Here is a 16,674-nt window from a genome sequence, read left to right on the forward strand (position 1 = left end):
ACGCCAAGACTACAGCAAACTCAAGCATACGGCTACGGAGAAAAAGCGAATCAGTGGGCTAGGAAACCCGAGCATTCAAAAACAGCCGGCGAACGTCGACAGTTCAATAGCAACCCAGGAAAAAAGTCTCAAGGCCAGGGGAAAAAGAAGGAAAGCACGGAAAGGAAAAATAATTTAAACTAAAACGGATTTCTGCTGACGAGAGGGTGCGGAAATCCGAAGGCCACGAAAACCCCTCTTCCTACAAGTTAAATACAGTAATGGTGAAAAATTTGACTCTTCCAAAGATTGAAGTCTTGGTGAATAATATCCCAGCCACCGCACTCCTGGATACCGGCGCGCAGAGTTCCTGTGTGGCAGAAGAGTTTTTTAGGAAGTATTTTCGCAAATACCGCATATATAATGCGGATAATACGACAGTGTTAGCGGCGCAAGGAGAAAAATGTAAGTGCGTAGGTAAAGTACCTTTGTATATCCGTATCAAGGACGAACAAATAAAGGTGATGTTTTTTATAGTAAAGAATCTGCAAGCACATTTAATTTTAGGAATAGATTTTCTTTCAGAAGCCCAAGCTACGCTGGATTTTAATGAAGCGTCCCTTAAGCTGACGATGAAACCAGTTCGTACTGAAAACGCTGAACCGCCGATGTTAAAACTTGACCACCTGCCTAATGACGAGCAAGATAGAATCCGACAAGTGGTAAGTGAATTTGCTTCGTTATTTAGTGATATTCCAGGATTTACTCAGGTTACTAACCATAGTATTGACACCGGAGATGCAATGCCAGTTCGCCAAAAACCATACCGGTATGATAAGAATAAGGAAAAAATTATAGAATGGCATATTACCGATATGCTACGTAAAAAGATCATAACGCCCATCTCAAGTAGTTATGCTAGCCCGGTGGTTTTATGTAAGAAAAATAATGACTATCCTTTGGAGCATCCAAAAAGGTGGAGATTCGCTATTGATTACCGTAAATTAAATTCCATAACGAAATATCCGGTATATCCGTTACCGATCATAGAAGAAATTTTAAGGAACATAAAATCAACCAAATTTATGACGACTTTAGACTTAACGACTGGTTATTTTCAAATAGGGCTTAGGCCTGAGGACGTGCCTAAGACTGCTTTTATAACCAAGTCTGGCACTTATGCATTTTTGCGTATGCCGTTTGGCCTTTCAGGGGCCCCGGCAACATTTCAGCGATGCATGGACATTGTGTTAAGACCTGTTCTTGGAAAGTCCACATTTATCTATTTAGACGATATCATTATTACTAGTGATAATCTCGACCAACATGTACAGAATTTAAGACAGGTGTTTTCTTTATCAAATGAGGCCGGTCTAAAAGTTAATGTCGAAAAGTGCAAATTTGCAGCCCCTGAGTTAAAATATTTAGGTTACAAAATATCTCAAAAAGGGATCGAGACAGATGAATCAAAAATAATCGCTGTACAAAAGTATCCGACTCCAAACACGGCAAAGAAGCTCTCTTCTTTTCTAGGACTTTGTTCATATTATAGGTCCTTTATAAAAGATTTTGCAGCTATCGCTGAGCCATTGTTAAAATTAAAAAGGAAAAAGGCAAGATTCTCGTGGACGGCCGAAGCCAATAGTGCTTTCGAAAAATTAAAACAAGCATTAACGCAAGCCCCTGTGTTGAAATTTCCTGAAAAGGATGATAATTTAGAAATTTCAGCGGATGCTTCGGATTATGCGGTACGAGCGGTACTTTCGCAAAATCAGCAGCCCGTGGCATTTTTTAGCCGAACTTTAAATCAAACACAAAGAAAATATTCCGCGACCGAGAGAGAGGCACTTGCAGTTCTGTTAGCAGTGCAAAAGTTCCGAGTCTATTTTGGAAAGGCGCCGATAACAGTATACTCTGATCATGCGGCGGTAACTAGATTGTACTCAGGGAAAAATTTATCCCCAAGGTTAATAAGATGGGCACTCAAGCTGCAAGAATATAATCTGGTAATCAAGCATACCCCTGGAAAGGAAAATATCGTATCAGATGCCCTATCAAGGATTAAAATAGACGAACAAGGCAATACCGTAAAGATGGCAATGCTTACAGCATGTACAATAAATTCCCGAGAAACTGTAATAACCGAACTGGGTAAGGATCCTGAGTTTGGAAGCATTTATGAGTATTTGAAGGATCCTGAAAATTTTAGCCACCAAGATATTGTGGCGATAAGAAATAGGGCGGCCCATTACGAACTAATAGATGGTCTATTATTTTATACAAAAACTACGAATTCCAACAACGAATTTCGACCTGTTATCCCAGCTAGTCTTAGATTAAATATCCTGCAGGAGCTCCATGACAGCCCTTTAGCTTCTCATGCTGGTATTCGAAAAACTATCCAACGCGTACGCGATGCAGTCTACTTTCCTGAACTGCAAAAGTTAACAAGGGCGTATGTCCAGTGCTGCCCAACATGTCAAGCAGTTAATTATATTAATTTCCGCCCGGCCGGGTTTCTAAATAGTATTAAATCCGAATTTCCAAATGAAATAATTGGCATCGATTTATTGGGCCCTTTCCCAAAAAGTCAGTTAAATAAAAGTCGCTATCTCCTTGTTATGGTTGATCATTTTAGTAAATGGACCGAAATTGTTTCCTTAAAACGAGCCTCCGCGAAATTAGTTACTGATTCTATTTTAAATAAATATATTTTAAAATACGGGGCGCCCCTAAAAGTTATATCGGATAATGGTCCTCAATTTGTAAGTAATATATTTGAAGACATGTGCCAAAAACTGGGCATACGTCATTTAAAAATGGTCCCGTATCGGCCGCAATCAAATATAGCGGAACGGGTCAATAGAAATATAGTGAAAATTATCCGTAGTTATGTTAAAAATTTTCATAAAAGCTGTGATAACTATGTCAATGAATTTGCTTTCGCCCTTAGGACCGCAAAACATGATACAACGGGCAAAACTTCTGCTGAGTTATTTCTAGGCAGAAAGATTATAACACCGTTAGAAAAATTATTTTATGTGCAACAAAGAGCCCCAGAATTTAAAATGGGTGATATAGAAAAACTAATAAAAGAAGCAAAAAAGAATACGGAAGTAGCACAAAGAAAACAGAAGCTATATTATGATTTGAAACGACGGGGAGTAACTTATAAAGTAGGGGATGAAGTTTTAAAAATTAAGCATTCACTTTCTTCAACACCAGAAGATAAAACTGCCAAATTTTTTCCACGATTTGAAGGACCATATGTTATAGAAAAAATAACTCACCCTGTTGTAGTGTTAAAAGCCAGAAATGGTGAAACCTGTTCCGCAAACATTGATCAAATCAAGCCCTACTTCGATCGTAATAAAATGCAAATCTTTTCAGATCTTTTGCAGGATCCGGTACGGCAGACACCGCAGGTACAAGCTCCAGAGGTGGAAAAACGACAAGTACAAGGGCAAGCCAATGAGAGACAGAAGCAAGTGAAAAGAAAATTGCCCCGCGGAAAAATTGAAGGTAACAAGAAAAAGAAGCCGTTCCACCGTCCAGAAAAGAGAGTTCACGAACACCCCCAGAATGAAGAAGGGAGAAGGACGACGCATGTGAAGAGAACCAGGAGAAATGACGGCAACTATAACCCGGCTTTAAAACGGAAGATCGACTCATCCGACAGAACTCTCCGCAGCAAAAGTTGTCGAACTGCGGAAGGGCCATCAGCGGCGGAGGAAAAGTTACAAGGAAAATTTGAACGGCCAACAACGAGGTCCAAGCAGGAACACGACAGAAGTTTCCCGGTTCCGCCAAGACCAGCTGCCATCAAACGGCCAAGACCACAAGCAGAGGAGAAAAAGAAGGTATTCAAGGGTGGCCGAACTGGTGAAAAAAGAAGCTTCCAGAGGAAAGCACTGAAGGGCGAGCCCGTACAAGAAGGAGGATAAATCAAACTACTATCTGCAGTACCTTTAAAGACTGGGCCCAGAAAAGGATGTCCGAATATTACAAAGATAAGTAAAATTTTATGCTACTTTGCAAACTTAAGTTAATCTTTCATTCTTACTGCAAGTGGCAGATTTCAAGAAGTTTTACCTCATGCGAGGTCTACCTTTATCGTCAAAAGGGCGAGAAATGAGTTGTGACCGGTTTTCTTATTATGTTTTTCAATTACTCGCGCGTAAAACTAAAGTTGATGTATAATAGCGTTGTGTAAAGACTTAAATATTGTAAAAAGTTATTGTATAAATTTTATTTAAAACATTCTAGCAAGAGAGAAGTTTTAGTCTGAAAGGCTTTTTGAAATGTATTATTTCAATGTAGAAAGAATTGGCACTTGCTTTGAAAAGAATAGAAGTTAACAAGGTACTACTAATGTATGTTTTCAAATGTGTAAAATTAACAGCATGTTGATATGTTCTTATATACAATGTGAACTGTTATTTTAAATGTTAAGAAATACCGTGATATGGTAAAAGTGAAAGTAATGTTAAAAATTTGTTATTCGTGTGACTGTAAAGACTAAATCATGGCGAATATGTGTTAAAGGTTGAATGATGTAGTTAGGCTCTCTGACGCTACACTTTAGAGTTAGCCACTTTTAGAATAGTACCTCAGGGTTTAGAGTTGAAATTAGGGTGTGTTAAGAGGTCTCGTTATGTTGAATTTTAACACGTTAGTGTTTTGATTGTAGGAGGAAGTGTGGCACACGTAGACAGAAACACATTCGTGTTTGGTGTTCTTTTACAACCCATGTCATAGAGCACGGGGAGAGATAATTAAAATAGTCATGAATGAAATAAGAATGTTAAGAGAAGTATAATTGTATATGTTACTTGCCATTTCATTGTGTAACATTTCATTAAACTAGTTTTCCTTCCAGATCTCTGGAAGGAACCAGAATTGAATAAAAGCTCCTGTTTAGATGCAGTACAGATGAAAAAAAATTTTTGTATCCTGGGAGCTGCTATTGTAACAAATTTCTTTCTTTTAAATTTCTAGTTTCTAGCGAAGTTATGTTTGTAAAAGATTGGCCTCGCGTTAGATTCTAGAGCTAAAAGTTTTCAACAAGGTCGTTTTAGACCTCAGTTTCAAACTAATTAACTCTGACGGGAAGTATGTAAGGATCTTAAGTTTTACTAACGTTTATTTTATTTTAAATCTTTACTATCACTTCTTATTTTCTACTTCCGGCCAGAATTATAAGCGTGAAGGTTTTTATGCAAAGTTTGTCTGGCGAACGCCAAGTATTTAAGTTGTGGCCTTTTGCCAAGCGAGAGAGAGGAAGCAGTGAGTCAAAAGCAGGCCGCTTACCTTAGAAGTTACGCAGTTGCTGTTTGCCTTCCAGGCCAGAGGTTTTAATCCTCTTGATAAATTAAACGTATTGTAGTGTTCACAGTCTCTGTGCTACATACGCTTCCTGTTATTATAAGGCCAATCTTCCACGTGTATTATTCTAAAGTTAAATTAGAGTTTAGTTTTATTTTTATACTTTTACGTTAGACCCCAAGTGGCGGGTCAGTGTATTCCGAAGTACGGAAGTTATTGTATATAGAGAAAAATAAAGGGTTTTGTATACCCTTCGTCTGTATCCTGTCTACTTACCACAATTAGTGAACATAGCTTTAGTAAGCTCTCTGTTCCGAGTCAGGTCCTTGTATGTTCCCGAAGAAGGTTAGAAGGAACATTGACCCTGATAACTTTTAGTTTGGCTCCACCTGAACTGCTGTTAAGAATTTACCTGGAGGAAATACTGAAAATCAAGAGAGCCCTGCGGGAATTCGAACTCCAGATTTTCTGATTTCCAGTCATACGTGCTAATTGTGCTACGACGGCATATCTTGAGGAACTCAAGAACTCCAAACAAACTGTCCATTTACTTTTACCTGGTTTCATTTCAAAGTTCGATTTGATAGCTTGCGGCCCATTCAAGATAAATTAATATTTAAAATTTAATTTGAGCAATGCATTGCATAAAACGGCTATAATATATTTCGACAATTTAAAATATAAAAAAATCAATTGAAAATTTTTAGATAAAAATTTAGCAAATCATTAGAAATAATTTGTCGTCCACTTCATGTCAGGTGTGTTACCTTGAGATTATTTTACCCCCAGTTTGTAAATCTGCCTGAAGGATTGAATTGGATTATTAAATTACGACAAAGCACACGAGGGCTATCTGCCTAAAGGGAGGAATGCCTTCGTGGAAGACTTTCTAAAGGAAACTGGCTCGTATACACGCTACACATTGGGAAACCACGAAAACGCCCATGCAGCTGGCCCGTTCGGCGGGATTCGAACCTCGGACCGAACTACCAGTGTTCAGCGTCTTTACCGCTCGGCCGCTGGTGGGCCCTGCCTAGAGGGGGACAGCACATATTCAAAGTAGTCAAACTTAGCTTGATTAGTTTATCTATGCCACTGAATATGTTCTGCCCCTTTTAGACAGACTTATAAACTAATTTTTGGGTAAAATAATCTAAAGCTAACAGTCAAATTATTTTGCTATTGATTTGTTAAAGAAAAAAACTTCTGTAATTAATTTTTATCATGAATATAACACGCTAATAGTTCCTATTTAAAATAATTAAACTTCTTTATTTAAAATAAATTAGGTTAGAAAACAAAGAGCCTGAATAACATGAAACTTGAAAAGGACAGGCATTTTTTGCCTACGATCACACATTTTAAGACTTATATCTAAAACATTTCAATTGATTTTTTTTTTTTATATTTTGAACTTTAGAAATATATTTATAGTCATCTTTATGCAATGCATTGCTCAAATAAACTTTAAACATAAGTTATCTTGAATTTTCATTCTTTTCTTCTGGGACAGCATATGTAAGCAAAATTTGAAAATGGGCCTTGCGTAATTTTATGCTTGAGAACGCTACTATCACTCTTATTTCATCTTCCATGTTCATTTCACAATAATGGTGCATTCGAAATGAAAGGGTTGAGGGCAAATGAACTTTTGCTTCGACTCTATATATGCGTCCCCCCCAAATCACAGAATTGAAGGCCTCCACCAGTGGCCGAGTAGTTAAGTCTGCTGAATGGTAGTTTGACCTGGTTCGATTCCAGGCAAAGGCGCTAGCGGCATGGTTAGTCTTTGCGGTTTTTCGTTAAGCGTATCGTCATCTATCAAAATACAAGTCATTTTCCCGTAGAAGATCCTCCACGAAGGCGTCCCTTCCCTTGGCAGATAACTGTGTCTTTGCCATAGTCAGATAACCCAACACGAAGTGTCTTTGCCATAGTCAGATAACCCAACATTAGGACTGAAGAGTATAAGTGTTTTTCCTGCCGACGTTTATTCATACAAGTAATGACATGTCTTGTAATTTGTCATTTCTGAAGGTTTGATTAGTCATTTTTTTATCAGAGATAAAATGCTTCTTGATAACAAAGTTTATTCTTTCTTTAAAACATGTAAAATGAACACTTATTTCAAACATAAATTTGTTATTCTGTTTAACCTACCTGTTCGAAGTATGAAGAGCAGTTAAAAGTGTTTACATATTACACAAGAATTACCAAATGTTATGTTTGCATAAGACTGCTCTTCTCATGAATGGGATGTTTAAATGACCGATAGTTTTCATAGATAAGCTACACCTGACACACTTATGGCGATAATTTCGGCTTAAGTACTGGGGTTTGATAAGAAGCTATGTAAATGACTATAATATCCTAGCAAGAAACAAGTATACTTAGTATTGTTCTTAAGAATTATAGGACCAGGGTAAATGGGAATACGACTTAAACTCATTCTCTTTTTATTGAATCCAAAGAAAGTCTTTTTAAATGTCACCCAAGTATTTGAGTATAAATACCCAAGTATTTGAGTAAATATACTTACACATGCTTACAAATTAGTGTATTTGTTGCAATCTCATTGTGAAAAACTAATAAAAGAAGATACACGTTTTAACGACTGATTAAAATTTATCTGCAATTTCCATATCATTTTAGCTGTGAATTTACTCCATTGTTAATAATATCTAATTATCGCATTACACAGTAGTACACGAAAGCGGGTGACTTCCAGACCTGGGTCGTTTTCAGGCTCTTAACTCAGTTATTGTGCCTTTTCCTCTAGAGGCGATCCAGGGAAACAAAACCCCTCTCTGTCAAGCCCGAGCGACAAAAATGCAGGCAGTCAAATTATTGAATCACAAGTCAGTAGCGCCTGTGCCCCAACCGGTCATCTACAAAGAGAACGAAGTATAGGTCAAAGTCTTGTCTCCCAAATTTGTCCAAGGGAAGCTAAAACCCCAAGGACAACCTTTCAATATCTAACTATGTAGTGTCCCCATAACCAAGGGGCAAACAAAGCAGTACCAGTACGATCCTTGCCGAGCCTGAATCTACCAACGAAGAATAGATGGTTCTAGTCACTGTGAAGACTGATTATGAAGCCCACGAGCTAAGTCTGTCTAAGTACAGGCTCTAGCCCGGCGTTCCTGCTTTTCTTCCATGCGCATAGTATATAAACAAGTGACACTGAAGTGACAAGTGACTATTCGCTTTATGAAGTAGGACCTTCTTTTCGAGGAAGTCTATGGACAAGTTTCATTTTTGGAGTATTCTGAAGTTCCAGAACTTCAAGTAAGAAATCTACGTTAGTTTACAAGTAATGAGTTCGTAATTTGTCTACGTTATAATTTGTCTACATTGTCTAAGTTATATATGCCTATGCCAGGGGTGGCCAAGCTCCTTGACAGTCTGAGCCATTTTTCAAAATTTGAAATTTTTCGCGAGCCGTAATTAAATACATATTTAAAAGGAATTAAAAAAATTTTTTACAGAAATTATATTTATTGAAAACATATAAATAAAAGTATAAAATATAAGAATATTTATTGTATTTATTTATAAATAAAAGTATAAAATATAAGAATATTTATTGTATTTAGTGCTGAATTTAAATATTAAAAATTAAACACATTTATTTTACTTCTCTTTGATAATTCTTTAAAATTTGGTGAAAAATTGGTGACAGCATTTCTCAGTAATTTTTTGAGATGCTGATTAGTTAATACTGATCGGTGTTTGGATTTCACGAATTTTAAAGTGGAATAAAATGATTCACATATGTACGTTGATCCGAATATTGAAATAATTCGACAAGAAGCCTTTTTTAATTCAGGATACTTCGATTCTGGCACAAATTTCCAAAATTCAGTAATCGGCGTCGATTTATATTTTAATTGTAGAGATTGATCTTCTTGCATCTCTATTAATTCTAATTCTCCAGATGCTTTTTGGGTCATAATTATTTTGGAAATGGAAAACTCACCTTGAATTATGTTAATTTCATATAGATTCAGAAAAAAAAATCAAGAGACAATGGACGGAAATTAAATTTGTTACAACGTACGTTGTAACAAAGAGCAACGTTGAGACTAAGAGCAACTAAGAGCAACGTTGCTCTTAGTCTTTCATATTTATTGTCTGCAATTTAAAAGACATTTTGAAACACATACGGAACGATAATAATTTTTTAAAATATAATAACACAAAAATGAAAAGGGAACTGGGGTACATTTATCGAGAGCCACAAATAATCCTTCAAAGAGCCGTATGTGGCTCGCGAGCCGCAGGTTGGCCACCCCTGGTCTATGCTATTGTCTATGTTATATATGTCTATGCTATTGTCTACGTTATGCTACGTCATCTACGTTATTATGTCTACATTATTTGCCTTCTTTAGTTTCTTTATGTTACGTCATCTACGTTATTATGTCTACATTATTTGCTTTCTTTAGTTCCTTTGGGAAGTAACCTGATGAAAACAGGATTGGATTAACCATTAAGCAATATAAGCATTTGCTTAGAACATCAAAGAAAGGGGCATTATAAAAAATATCCTTAGGTATTCAGGGTGTGAGATTTATTTAATATGTTCAAACAGATATTTTATGTTTGGAATCTTTATTGTCATTTCTCTCTTTCCGTTTTCCAGCCAGAAAAAAATTAGTTCGTGTATACACAAGTGAGGATTTGAGTTTGTTAAGTCAGAGCGTGTTCTGCGTCTGGAAGGCCACGTTACTAGGTTGGCTACTCTAGATAAGAGTTCCTACCTTTGGCGTTGCATTAATTCTTGCCGGTAGTTAAATTCTCGCCGGTTGAAATGAGAGCCAACTTCGCGATTAAATTGCTCTATTTACCTTTGGCTCTTAGGTATGATTACAGCCGAAAACACTGCGGCAAAAACATTGCTGACGAAAACGTCGCGGAGAAAACAAAACAAGGCGAAAACGTCGCGGTACAAAACATCATGGGAGAAAATAAAGCAAAGAGAAAACATCGCAGTTTTAAAACATCATGGTACAAAATATCGTCGTAGAAAATAAAGCAGTTCAAAACCTTCGTAGTTTAAAAACATCGTCGTCAAAAATATCGTTGTAAAAAAATAAAGTACCTACAAAGGATCGCATGACGATAACATCGCAGAAACGCGTTTTTCAGGCTTTAATAATTGTAAATGGATATTCGCATAATGATTTGTGAGCGCAAGATGAAAAGAAGGATAATTTTTACTTTCATATTTTTATTAACTAATAAATTTTAAAAAAACAGAACAAGACATTTAAACAAAACAAGAAATAATTTTCACCATAAGAGTATCAGATTAACAAAGGTGAACAAAATAATCTCATAATTAACTTAGCAATTTTTTTATAGATAAAGTTATGCAGTTACTTATCTTCCTTTTTCTATTCTTTTTTAGTTTATACTTTTCATGAAAAATTACCAGTAAAACTTTATAAAAAATAATTTTTAATGACCTTATTAATGTCAGTTAAAAATTCTATTAAGTGCTATAAGTTGCATTAATTGTCTATGCTTAAGTTTCCATTTTACATTTTCAGCAAATATTTATTAGTTAATTAAAAAATGTATAAAAATAAAGTAAGCAATAAAAGTAAAAATTATCCTTCTTTCCATTTTGCGCTCACAAATCGTTTTATAATTATTAAAGCCTAAAAAACGCATCTCCGAGATGTTATCGTCATGCGATGTTTTGTAGGTACTTTATTTTTTACCACGATATTTTCGACGACGAAGTTTCTAAACTGCGAAGTTTTTGAACCGCTTTATTTTCGACGACGATGTTTTGTACCATGATGTTTTAGAACTGCGGTAGTTTCTCTTTGCTTTATTTTCTCCGACGATGTTTTGTTCCATGACATTTTCGCCTTGCGTTGTTTTATCCGTGACGTTTTAGTCCGCGATGTTTTCAGCGGAAACCATTAGGTATTGTTGCGTGCGAATGGGTTCGTATTAGATTGAACGTACACAGAACCAATGAAAGCTTGATAAAATTTAATTTTACAAGAAACACTTTACAGTTCTGGAACTTTTCACACAACAGCACTCGTAGAGCTCTTCTCAGTACAATCAGTCGTTACATTTCAAATTACCAAGATGTTAAACCCAGATCAATACAAAGCCCATCTAAAGAGCGAAGCTCACACGTTCGATCTCAATACTCCGAAATCTATCCTATACTGAAAAACTTAGACCTGAAGTTCCCTCCGATCTTATATAGTTTTTCCAGGGCATGCAAGAAATCTCTGAGATCTTCCATTTTTCGAAATTACTGGAAAGCATATGAGGTTAAAATTACATATAAAGGCGGGGCGCGCCCACAGTTACACAATTAAAGTATCAATTAGTTATACATGGACAAAACAGAAATCTCGATAAATAGTTGCCAAGTTTCGCGACTTTTGGCGATTTATCACCAAATTTGGTTACAAAAAGTAGTCACCAAGATCGTTGCCAGCTTGGCGCTATCGCGCCAATTTACCCGTTTATTTCAATGTTGACTTGCCCTTGTAATCTTACTTTTCCGGCAGAGCTTCGACTCTTCAGGCTTTCATGTTAGATTATACAAAAAATACTAGAGTTTTAAACATAACTTAACTCAAAGTATTTACATATGTACAAAAATTCATAACAATAATACTTAAATTTAGCTTTACATTTGAATTTCTACTATTTATAGTTCCTCACTATAAATGCTGGCGGATTTATATCAGGTGCGCCTTCCGTTCATCTACTCGCGTTTAAAATAAAACTGTATTTTACACTTTTTTCAAGTTTGTGTACTTTAGTTTTAGACTTACTGATAAATTCCTGTGTATCTAGCAAGCGATTGGTCACAGTTTACAGCAGTGAAAGACGTTAAGTCTTATAAGGAAAGGAACACCAAAAATTTTCCTTTGGCGTTTTTACCATAGAATGCATGATGCATCTAAACCAAATCGAGAGAGAGAAGGAATATAGAAAAAAGTGGCGTTAGCGTATGTGAGCATATCTAACTCTTTTATATATGTAGAGCATCTAAACATCTTAATCAAGCTCTGGAATAAACTTGCACATTTCTGCTATTTCCAACAAATCCCATTGCTTTATTATTGATATCTTAGCCTTTCTGATAAACTAAAGCTGTGAAAAAGGATCCTTTAAGCTAGGCTAACTGGAAACAGTATATGTTGCGGTTGAAGAAGATCCAACCTTAGACTGAGTGATCTTAGATCAGGCCTGAGACTAGACAAACTGACCTTAGATTTTAAACAATTACAATAATGAATATTCTGTTATTTTTCGAGGCAGGGAGAAGAGCGTGGTGACAAAATTAAATTTCTTAATCGAAATCAGCACAGTAAATTTCACTAGAATAGCTAAAATTTTTCTGTTATCAAATCATTGTTTATCAGCACACGTGCTATATTGTGTATATATGTATCTGGATAACAAATAGACAATAAAGTACTGCTATTACTTTTGTAAAATTCTGCTTTATAATATTGTTGCGTGCGTACGGGTCCTTAATAGATTGAATGCACACAGGTCCGACGTTACGTTAATTAAATTTATTTTATCGAAAGAAACACTTCAGAGTTCTGGAACTTTCCACAAAAATACTGGTACAGTTCTTCACAGTATCACAAAACATAATCAGTAGTGATACTTCAAAACATTAAGGACGTTAAACACAACGTAATGCAAAGCGCAACTAAAGAGCGAAGCTAAACCGGAAAGAATACTCGGAATGTACGCTGAGCTAAAAGCTAACAACAGCAACTACTGAGAGCAGATGCTCTCTCCGACCTTATATAGATTTCACCTGGCCGCCGAGATATTTCTAGTACTTTCTGCTCCTCGAAACTACTGGAAAGCATAGGAGGCCAAATTACAGTTACAACTAATATAGTGATCAATTACAATAGCTATTACGATGATACAGAGACCGGACCAAAATGCTGCCAACTTGTCGCCTAATTTTTTGCGATTTATCGATAAACTTTAAGACAAAATTTAGTCCCCAAAATCGCTGCCAGCTTGGCGGTATCTCGCCAAATTACTGAGATACCTATTTACTCAATGTTAAATGCATATGGTCTTGTATTAGTTTTCCGGTATAGCTCGTCTCTGTAGATTTTTCATGTTACATTATATTGTACAAAAGAAATACAACAGTTTTACTTATAATTTTACTACAATTTCCTATCCAAGTACAAAATTCGTAACAATATCTTGGAATTAACTTTAGAACGATTTTCTTAGAAGGGAATTAATTTGTAAAAGCGAAGTGCTCGAACCACAGGAATCCTTTGGGGGGGGGAAATTACAGAAATAGGTCTCACGTGGTCAGAAGTCAGAGAATTAATGTAATTTTCCTTTGGACTATATTTTTCATGTAATTAAAACTAAAAATCAAAATGTTCAAAATAAATGAATAATATGTTACACTTAATATACTCTCATTCAAATTTTTTAACTAATTTCATTTATTAATATTTTCGTATTAATATTGTTAGCTTTGTATTTTACTTTTTAAAACTGGTATTTCTTTTTTAAATCTTGAAAGTTTTAAAAGAAGTTACAAACTAACATTAATTGACATTTCAAATTCATTTAGATGTTTAATTACGATTCATATTTGATTATTTGAGAGAAACTGTTCTATCAATGCGTTTCCGCTAGTATTTTATTTCGGGCTCTTGAGATATTAATGTACAAGGGAAAACGTACGTGATTGTAATGGATGATAATGTTCGCTTATTTTCTTATTACGCAAGTGGGTGTGGTTGATAATACAAACCGGAAAACGCTACGTCTGATTTTGTGCAGACAGCAATTTTATCTGAAAACGTTAGGCGTTAGGTATGTAAACTCTTACATCTATAAGGTAAAGAATGATAAAACAGTTGGACTAGAAAAGTTTTATTTAAATCTAAAATGAAAAGCTTTTTGAATGGTTAATATAAAGAGCTTTAACAAAATATAAATTAATTAAAAATTGAAAAAAAAAATGGCTGAAACAGCTGGATTAAAAAATGTTTATTTAAATTTAATTGAAAAACTGTTTGAATAGTTAATATAAACAAAACAAAATAAAATTTTATTACAAAGGGGGGAAAGGCTGAAAGTATGCGTTATTTTAAAGTCGCAACAGAGATTTTTCAAATCCTTTGGCGCGACTTGTGTGTGTATATTGTTGCGTGCGTACGATAATAGATAGAATATACATAGGTCCGATGATAGCTTGATAATATTTATTTTATTAAAAGAAATACTTAAGAGTTCTGAAACTTAAACAGTTGTACAACTCTTCACAGTATGACAGTACTGTGAAGTAGTTTAAACTGAAACAATCAATAGTTGCATTTCAAACTACTAAGAATGTTATACACAGTAAGAATGCAAAGCGCATCTAAAAGGCATAGCATTGAACAATCAATAGTTGCATTTCAGACTACTAAGAATGTTATACACAGTAGAATGCAAAGCGCATCTAAAAGGCATAGCTCTCCAAAGTCGCTCTGAGCTAACAAATAACATATAAACTGGTCGCCAAGTTGGGCGACTTTTGACGATTTCTCGCCAAATTTGACTCTAAATATAAGTCGCCCAAACCCTTGCCAGCCTAGCGATATCTTTCCAAATTAACGAGATTGCCATTTACTCAATGTTAAATAGGCTTGCCCCTGTATTCGTATCTTTCCGGCAAAGCATCCTCTCTCTAGATTTTCATGTTACATTATGCAGAAAAATGAAATGATGAAAAATAATTAATTTTCTATTGATCTGCATTTTTATTTTGATACGTATTTTATAGAATTTGAGTTTTCTAATATGAATTCCATTACAGCTTAAAGCTCGTAAGTATTTTTCCAGAGTTTTTCCTCAATCTTCTAAAGAATTAACTTTTAATAAGATTTTTACAAGAGTTTCTGCTTTTCATTGCCTGGGCGATAATCGAAAATAAAAAATTAATATTTAAATATATATACAGCGTTTTAAGTACCCGTGAACTATTTGAAAAATGATACAACGCAAAAGTGAGGATAAGTTATAAGAGTTATATATATTATGAGCCTTATAAGCATTACTCGCTATCGTCCGAAAAATAAACATTTGTCGACATACGTATTATTTTAAAACATTAGCAGCGTTCATGCGTTATAAAAATATGTTATACGTCGCAAAAGTGAGAGTAAATTATAAGCGTTATGTGCGTTATAAGCGATATACGTTTTCGTATGAAAAACAAGCATTCGACAGATGATACGTTTTAGCTATTTTAGAGTGTTATTTCAAAAGTGGTAAACCGTAAAAGCGATTAGACGCAAAAGTGAGGATTTTATATTAGATATGGCAAAGTTAAAAAACTGTGTGGACCTTAGACGCACTCAGCTGATCAAAGTTTACATTTGCAGAATGTTAAGTGCTGCCATACATTTTTTTTTAACATTCACTGTGCTTGGATTGGATATTTAGGATGTAAATTGATGAAGACATCTTCACCTGTCAAACTGTTAATACAGTTGAAAAAATATTAAAATTTTTTTGTTCATTTTTTCCTCTTCTGTCATGTTTATTCACAAAGTTTATGCGAACTGTTAACGCACAAAAATACTAACTCAGTATTTGAAAATATCAAGCTATTTAATTTAATTATTCTTTGCTTTAATTCTGAGGACAGAACGATTTATAAAACAGTTTAGTATGGAGTCCTAAGTTTTAAAATTTTTATTTTGGAAAAGATGTAATGTTGTAGTACATCGGAGTGATGGATGGCTGTTGCCGCCAGGACAATACACCCGCCCACACAGCTCTATCTGTCAAACAGTTTCTAACCAGCAAAATTATTACTGTGATCGGGCATTCTGCTTATTCACCTGATTTAGCTCCATGAGACTTTGTTTTTATTTAGAGAACCCATCTCACCTCAACTGAAGAGATTCAGGCAAAAACGGAGAACCTCCTGAAGGGTCTTCCAAAAGCCTCGTTCCAGAACTGTTACCAGCAACGGCATCGCCGAATGCAGAAGTGTGTGAATGTTGAAGGGTAATAATGCCACGCAGAACTGATTCTGTAAGTACAATGATTTATTGGACCTTGTGTCACACCTTGTATAATTCGTTACAGAATCGGAGAAGCGTTCACGTATAAAAAAAGAAAAAGTAATACATTTTATTGCTTCCTTTATAGATTTAAAAAATTACAAAAAATTAGCTACGCTATCGGTTCTATTAACCATTGGCCAATTTCTGTATGTGCATTACCGATCGAATTTTGATTTGAAAAATAATACATCGCAAAAGACATTTCGACAAAAATGTGAGGATCGAGAGTTATAGCCCTCCCTTTTAGTGCTACGAAGATCCATCT

At 35.2% G+C, this 16,674-nt stretch overlaps 1 long non-coding RNA gene across 1 annotated transcript in view; it reads left to right on the forward strand.

Moving 5' to 3' along the window:
• The window catches only part of LOC146999563 (uncharacterized), a 113,040-nt gene extending 96,609 nt beyond the window's left edge, over positions 1–16,431 (forward strand). The window contains exon 4 of the long non-coding RNA XR_015038543.1: positions 16,217–16,431. This is a non-coding gene — a long non-coding RNA (uncharacterized LOC146999563). The remainder of the gene's footprint in view (positions 1–16,216) is intronic.
• Positions 16,432–16,674: the final 243 nt, after the last annotated feature.

The sequence above is a fragment of the Stegodyphus dumicola genome, chromosome 1 (genome assembly GCF_044657685.1).
Source record: "Stegodyphus dumicola isolate Sdum_Otavi_A_Nest chromosome 1, ASM4465768v1".
In the NCBI taxonomy this organism is placed as follows: domain Eukaryota; kingdom Metazoa; phylum Arthropoda; class Arachnida; order Araneae; family Eresidae; genus Stegodyphus; species Stegodyphus dumicola.